This window comes from Mus pahari, chromosome 2, assembly GCF_900095145.1.
Source record: "Mus pahari chromosome 2, PAHARI_EIJ_v1.1, whole genome shotgun sequence".
Lineage (NCBI taxonomy): Eukaryota > Metazoa > Chordata > Mammalia > Rodentia > Muridae > Mus > Mus pahari.
In genome coordinates, this window is record NC_034591.1 from 39,723,602 (window position 1) to 39,732,143 (window position 8,542).

The following is an 8,542-nucleotide window of genomic DNA, read 5'->3' on the forward strand; positions in this document are numbered from 1 at the left end:
ACTGCTTGTGGACGTTGTACATCGTGGTGCGGAGCCTAGTGCGCACCACGATGTACAACGTCCACAAGCAGGGTTAGAGCCTTCCCTGTAGGCCTACTCTACCTGTGATCCCAAGGATCTGTGGTGTGGAGAGTCCTCTTGAGCACTTAGCTGCCTCCACTGGGGTTCAGAAGAGAGATGGCGGGAGTGGCCCCGACCGGACCAGAACCTTGCCTCTGGGCGGGCAGTGTTCCTTTGTCCCTGTTCCTGCTGGCACAAGCCCCTGCTGGATTCTCTGGAATTGATTGTGTTCCACTCACCTGTGATCCTGAGGACCATGATCACGAGGATCTGTGATGTGGAGAGTCTTCTGGAGCTCTCAGCTGCCTCTGCTGGGGTTCAGAAGACCTTCTCAAGCATTCTTAGTAACTGTCCTTGGTGAATCCATTTGTTACTTAACTATTTATTGAATATTTTAATCAAGGTTAAATTTCAGGCAGTGTGGTTTGAGGAATAAGACAAGGTTTAACTTTCAACTCTGCCTCCTATAATATGTTGAAATATAAAGCCCTGGAGGGTCAAATTCATCATTTTTAAGAAGGGCATTTTCTGATTCACAGATTTTTTTCCACACAATTAATTATTCACATTTGACAAGGACTTCAATTCAGATTAGTTTTTGACTAAATTCTTGATTCCTGTCCTCACTTTTTAAGAAGCAAATGGGATTTGGAAACTGAGGACATTTCATCAGGAGGATTTATTGTTATTTTGGACTTACTTGCTCATATTCACAAACAGTTGAAGAAAATATAAAATCATAGAAAACAATAATATTTATCTTAACATTTTACTATCATTCATTGAGTACACATAGCAATGATTTTGTAATCACGCTGCCATACAAATATAAAATATATTTTGATCACACTCATCTCCTTCACTGCTTGTTGTCAACTCCTTTTATGATCAATCAGTCTTCTTTTTGTGTTTGAGTGTGCATACAATACAATCTGTGAGTGTATTAGAGTTGCTTACAAAACTGTCAGTAGGAATTCCTATGTAGGAGTGTATACCTCATCAGCAGGTACAATGCTGAAGAGCAGGCTCTCTTTTCTATTAACCTTTAACCAGCCAGAAGGTCTTAAGGAGTGATGGGGACATGTCAGGGCCCTCCTCTTCCATGACAAACAGACTCAGTTTTCTGGAGATTTTGTGAAAGTGACCTTATCACAAAATTCCCAGTTAAAATTACTGCAAAATCTGTGCATATTTCTCTTCACCCTGCACAAGAATACTTGTTTAATTGTACGTCAGTGATTCTCTTTTAGGGAGCACAAAATGGCTGTGAGTTATATGCTCTTTATTTTTTATGGAATTTTAACCATTTTCAACATATTATCTCAACATTTCAGTCAGGTGGATTTGTTAGTAATAAAAATAATTTTTGAATAATTTTGATTATGACTATAGATATCTCCAAACTAGAAATCAAGAGGCATATTAAATATAATTGGCATGCCAATTAATTGGCTTTTTCACAAACTAAAATGTCAGCATGTGCTGCTTGTAAGTTATCTTATTTGACACTAAAGTTAGGGGAAGTAACCACTTTAGGATCCTTATCATTTGATCCTGTTTGTTTATGTTTTAGCAATCTAAAAGCTATACTTTCTTTTTCTGTTTGCTGTATGAGCTATATATTACCAAGAACTAACTATGCATACCAGGCATGGTATTGAAAAGGCAGAGGGAGATAAATTCCTGTGGGAGGCAGTTCCAGACCAGTCAGGGGTGTATAATAAGTCCTTGCCTTCTCGTGAAAAGAGAATAAAATGTCCCTAAATCCTGGGGAATAATCAGTAAATTATCAAGAAAAAATGGAGGGCACACTTTTGGCTTCTATCAATAGACCTAGAATGGACTGAGTCAAGAGAAGACACTCATCTATGAACTCCCTCAACACTAAGATTATTTATATGATTTAGATTGTTTCTTTAACACTTTTGTTCAAATATTCTTATGGTCATGAGTGGCAGGTTTTATGCTTATTATTGTAGTATTGGAAAAATTGATTTAGTATTTTCTTCTCATGCAATTTTTAGTTAAGCACATTTTCAAATAACTGAGTCTATGACTTCTTGCTTTGGAATGTGCTGAACTAGTAGTGGTCATATTTCTAAAGATCAAGTTCAGAAGATCCATATAAAGTTATTGATCTTAGCGGTCAGTGGCAACTGAAGTTGAGCTTCCAAACACTAAAAGGATTTGATTTATCTCTCAAGCAAAAATGTCTAGTAAAAACAGTTAATAGAAACTGTTTGAAAACTTTGTTATTAGGCTAACGCGTTGTTTTGATATTTGAGTTTTAAAGGAAAGAATGATTAGGATGTTGAAAAACAGCTGTGTTTGCTCCATTCATGGCTGAAATCAAAACAGAGTAACTAAATAGTTAATATCTCTGCCACTTACTCACCTAAAAAAGAAAGCAAAGGAAAGGAAAACATACAACTTTGTAAGCTGTTTTACAGGAAACAGACACTCTCCTTGTAAGAATCAGTAGTGTCTCTATGTGTTATTAACTACAGGCTGTGATGACCTGGTCATTTGGGTTTCTAAGTGTTTGAAAATATTTGAAACTAGTATTGTCCTCCTTTCTACGTGTCCCTGGACTCACTGAGACATCCTTCAGTAAACAAAATACGTTGATTCCATGATTGGTCACTGTGATCACGTGACGAGATCTCTGAAGCTGCTGATTTTCTGTGTAGGTCATACCTTTAGTGCAGGTCCTTGACAAAAATAAATTTAAAATAGTCCTGTGGTAATGAAAGGATCTTTTTAGTTACTTAAGTAAGGTGTATTATTTTAGAAACAGGCATACTAAAAAAAATTACCTTATAATGCAAGATAAGAGAATTGGCTTTGAGACAAGCAAAGCATAGTGACTCAAGGCAGAAATAGTTGAGAGTATGCAAGTACTTTAGATGTTACTAGTACTTCATTATTATTGCTGATTTGTTATAGTTTTCTGTGTCTTTAAAGTTACCATAATCAGTGATGTTACAAAGACAAAAGAAACATAGATGGAGAACCTGTTTTGTAATGATTAAAATAATGCTAAAAGTAATTATTAGAAAAAAAATCACTGAAACAGAAAGTAAAATGCAATAATGTTGGATTTTATTTAAAGCTGTCAACTATAAAGTCACACATGTATGAAGGACACTACAGAAGCACAAGTGGACAAATACAGGGTAGTTCAAAGATGAGACAAAGATCACAAACAGATTCCAGTTTTATTCAGTTAATTGAGGTGTTCCTCACCTCATCAGGGTGTTAAATAATGCATTTTGGAATAACCTGACTTCTGTGAACAAATATCAAGATGTTTATACATCATCATTTACACTAAAATAACAATTAAGACTCTGTGAATAAATCAACCAATCCTGGAGGAGAGATTCTAGCCCATTATCAAGATTTAACTGACATGTCCACCTCCAGGGAATTAAAAATGCCATTTGTCAAAGCACATGAGGAAGGAGGGTCTCACAATGAAGCTCAAAAAGTTTTGGAAAATAAGAGGATAACAGTTGTGAAAAAATAAGTGAGATGTCATTCATAGTGAGATATCATTCATATACAACTCTTTTTCCAAAAACAAAATAAAACAATACAAAACAAGGGACATGACCTTTAATACACAAGATAATTTCACAGTTCACAGCTGGACTCTAAAGATACACTATAACCATGAGTTAAAGTAACTCTTGGTCAAAGCAATTACTTAGAACTTACAAAGTATTTTTAAGCTTTGAAACATAATAGGTTTCATAACTGGTAAAACTATCTGATACAGATTGCTTGACTGTTGAGAGGGGATTTCTTAGAAATCTCCTGAATGCTAGACTCTTCCCACAGTACTTGAGGTCTTGCAGTCATAGACTCAGCATGGTCCTTTGTCAGCAAAACAAATGGCTCTGGTTGAGTTGGAAAATGGGATGTTATTCGGACCACTCCTGCTTGCTCTTCTCTTACCACATTCTTTATTCGCACCTCAATCAAAGCCCGCTGGGACTGAATTCTATAGTGCTGCAGAATACTTCACATGTCCCAAACAAAGACAACAAGCAAGCTATCTATCAAAACCAGGAGAATGCAACCTGCTACAAGGATGACAGCAGGGGGTGGGTTGGAGAGGTGGGAGTGGATAGGGGATCTCAAAGGGAATGAAATTTCAGTTGCACTGTGGTATGGATCTCAGAAGCACTAATGACTTAATTTCACTGTGATTTTAATATGATTTCTAAAAGATCAGTTGTATCCATAAGGATACCCTGCACGGTAATTAATGAAAGTAATCAACAACTGAAAGCATTTGGACAACTGGACTATCAAGTGCTTTCTTCCCCTGCCTCCAACACAGGGTTTCTACCCTGATTCTCAGGGTTCAGTGATAGGCAGCTCTAAGCTCTGTTATTTTATAGTTTGTTTTTCAAAAATCACACCATCTGAGACATAACTCATGTCTTGAAAACAAGCTGGTTTTCAGATTTTGAAAATTATAAGGCTAGAATCTGTTTCAGGCACTTAATTATATATTTTTTCTTTTCTTTTTCTTTTTTTTTTTTAAGTGTATTCTTCTCTCATACAATGCACACAATCCTGTCGATAGTTTCCTCTTCATTCACTCTACTCAGTCCCAACCTTCACTCTTCCCTTGCTTAACTGCTCCTTCATTTACCTTCAGAAAACAGCAGGGCTCATGGGGATAGCAACCAAACTCTGCAGAACACAAGGCAATAAGACTAGGCACAAACTCTTATATCAAGTTTGGATGAGGCAACTCAGTAGGAGAAATGGTGCCAAGAGCAGCAAACGAGTCACAGACAATCCCCACTGTTAAGAGTCCCATAAAAGCCCCAAGCTAAACAAAACCCTGCATGTATGCAGAGGGCCCACCACAGACCCATGCAGGATCCATGGTTGTGCTTTAGTGTCTGTGAGTCCCTATGAGTACTGTGTAGTTGACTCTGTGGGCTATGTTCTCTTGCTATCCTATACCAAATACTTAACTTTTAAAGGATATGATTTTATATGAAAAATATCCATGTTATGAAAAACCATATCCCTGAAGTATAGAGCATATTAATACTGTTTAGGTAGATGGAATTAGATGTCGTATGCCAATTTTCTTATTCTAAACAATACTTGCCCCAAAGTATTCTTGCTGTAAAAGCATAGTAATAAGTTTTGTCTAATTTGATCAGTATCACAAGTTAGGTGAAGGTACTGACAATAAGACTCAGACTGAACTATGATCATAGCAGACTGCAGCAGTATTTGTTATTATTATTTCTTATCATACAGTTTTTCTCTTTGCATTCTCTTTATTAAGTGGGAATGCTCAGAGAAGACTGTAGTATATATCAAATATTTATCTCTTTTACAGAGATTAGACCATATATTGCTTTGGGTATATTTACTACTTCTCAAAAATAAAAACAAACTGGAAACATAACTACCTCCAGTTATTTTTCTTGGCATAACTATAATCAAATCTATATATGTCTGCTTTATATTCAGACAAGTTTTCAAATGGTAACAAATATTTCTTTAAAATTATTTTGCAGAACATCATTATAGTCTGCTATGCTCTTTTTTTTTATCTTTCTCAGTAAAAACAAAAACAAAAACAGAAAGCTTCACTTAAAACAAATCATAGGTTTTGCTTCCCTTTGTAAAGCAGGGGAATATTAAAATAAGAAGATTGTATGCTACCCATTTTTTAGAGTAATGCAAAGAGGAGACAATCATTTTATAGGTAATTATATATCTTTACTAAATAGTAATTTGTTATTTTAAATTGTACATTTTAATGGAATACAAAAGACAGCAATGGCTTCAAATACAAAATACTGTTTCAGCTAAGTGGAGAAAATTATATTTCCTCAAGACTAGGAATCCTTTATTTGTTCCTATTATATACTATTTAATGTTATATAAAAGCCACCCCCATTGGCTTTTGTCAAACTTTATAGTTATCTTGTCTTGATGCTTTAATTTTACCTGTGTGGCTATAAATACGACGTAAGCTGTGGCTCAGTGAACAGCACTGGTGGGTCCTGAAGCAGCAATTCACTTCACTAAGTCCTACAGCCACTCTGTGAGGAAGCAACTGTTATCACCACCAGTGACAGTAAGGGATCTGAAAAGTGAAATGGTTTTGTGATGTAGTGGTATTCCTGGTTGTCAACTTGACTATATTCAGAATGAACTACAATCCAGAACTGGAGGCTCACCAGTGTTCCTAATCTGGAGGTTGAGAGATGCAAGTTTCTGACATGTATCTTGTCATGGAGATCTTGAGGCATAGTGGGTATGAATTCCAGAAGATTAAGACAGGGAGACCTCAGAGTTCAAGTTCATCTGGGATTAAAGGTGTGGTGGTACACACCTTTAATCTGGGCTACACCTTCTGCTGGAGACCTACATAAGGACATTGGAAGAAGGAAGATTTACTCTCTCTCTTCTTTGCCTGCTTGGCTTGTGGGACTGAGCAACTGCTAGATCCTTAGAATTCCATTCATAGATGCTGCTGACCATTGTTGGGAGTTGGACTACAGACTAAATGTCATCAGTAAATACCCTTACTATATAGAGACTACCCATAAGTTCGGTGACTCTAGAGAACCCTGACTAATACAGAAGATTCACCATTAACAGCTAATCAAATTCTTATTTATCAAGTTGTACAAATACAATAGATACCAAGATGGTCAGTATGCAGAATATTTAATAACAAGGTATAAAATCAGTTTTACAGATGAGGTACCTAGCTTTTCAGAGGTATGTGAGAAAAAGATAGTAAGTAATTCGCAGTAGCAATTGAAGAGTATCACATACCTTCATATTTCTCTATGTGTTTTATAGCCTATATTCATCTTATGGACAAACAATATGCATAATACCCAATAAAATCAGAAGTTATTTCTGTCATTGCCTATTAAATGACATTTATAATGTGCCATTACTTATCATATATTCAAATGTGTACTTCTTAACTTTATAATTGGAAAGTCTTAAGAACATGAAATATTTGCTATTCATTTCTCTAAATACTGAGGACTCTTCGATTCTAATTACCCCTGCATTGAGAAGTTGACTCAGAGTCACTGAAGTTTAGCCAAGATTCCACATAATTTTGTTCTTGGCACAACCTTGAGGAACACTTTTCTCTTGTTTGCCAGCTTAGAGGTATTTCTACTGTAAAAAACAATGGATATTTTCTGCTTTTACATTAAACCTTTTAGTATTTTCCCTCATTGGACCCTGTGCTGACAACTTTTTTATAACACCAAACTACTCATCTTTCTAAATTTACCTTTAGTCTCAAAATATACTCCAGTCATAATTAACTTCTTGTTCACCAAACTGAACAAATACAGTAGATTTAGAGACTCGGTATACAGAATAGTTTTTTTTCACAACATTGTTGTTATTTTTTATTTTTTTCTCTTATTTTTATAAGAATTTTTCATTATTTACATTTCAAATGTTATCCCCTTTCCTAATTTTCCCTCCAAAAAACCCCTATCTCCCCCATCCCCTGTTCCCCAACCCACTCACTATCAGCCTCCTGTCAGCAAACACTTGTTGGCATCCACAATAGTATCTGGATTTCGTGGTTGTATATGGGATGGATCCCCAGGTGGTACAGTCTCTGAATGGCCATTCCTTTAGTCTTTGCTCCATACTTTGTCTCTGTAACACCTTCCATGGATATTTTGTTCCCCCTTCTAAGAAGGATCAAAGTATCCACAGTTTCATCTTCCTTCTTCTTGAGTTTCATGTGGTTTGTGAATTGTATCTTCAGTATTCCAGGCTTCTAGGCTAATATCCACGTATCAATGAGTAATATGAAGAATATTTAATAACAATAACAGTTGGGGTATAAAATCATTTTCACAGATGAGGTCTTAACTAAATCAATGAGAGCTAATATGGCTATGTTTTTTCACACCAATTAGCTGTCAGACTTGAAAATACACATGTTAACAGAAAATCAAGAGAACTGAGAGGAATCAGTTTTGAAGAATGAGCTGGTTTCCTAGAGCAGCTGTAACCAATTATCAGGAATTTGATATTGCAAAGTAGCATAAATATGTCCTGCCCAGGACTGGAGGCCAACAGTCCACACTTGTATGTATGTATATATATATATATATATATATATATATATATATATATATATATATATATATATATATGCTATCATCTATCATCTATCTTTCTATCATCTAAGCTTCCTTCCTTCCTTCCTTCCTTCCTTCCTTCCTTCCTTCCTTCTTTCAAAAATGGCATGAGCTATTGGTTTAAAAGCCCATTGTAAAGTGATCATGATATAAGCTTCAGATCTTTCACTTAATGTCACCTGTGAATTTTCTAATTATAAATAAAACCAAATGTGTGCGTACTGAACCTGAGCATTCATATTTATCTGTTAGTGGTACATAGCTACTAGAATGACAAAATACATGAATTTTTCATACAAACTCCT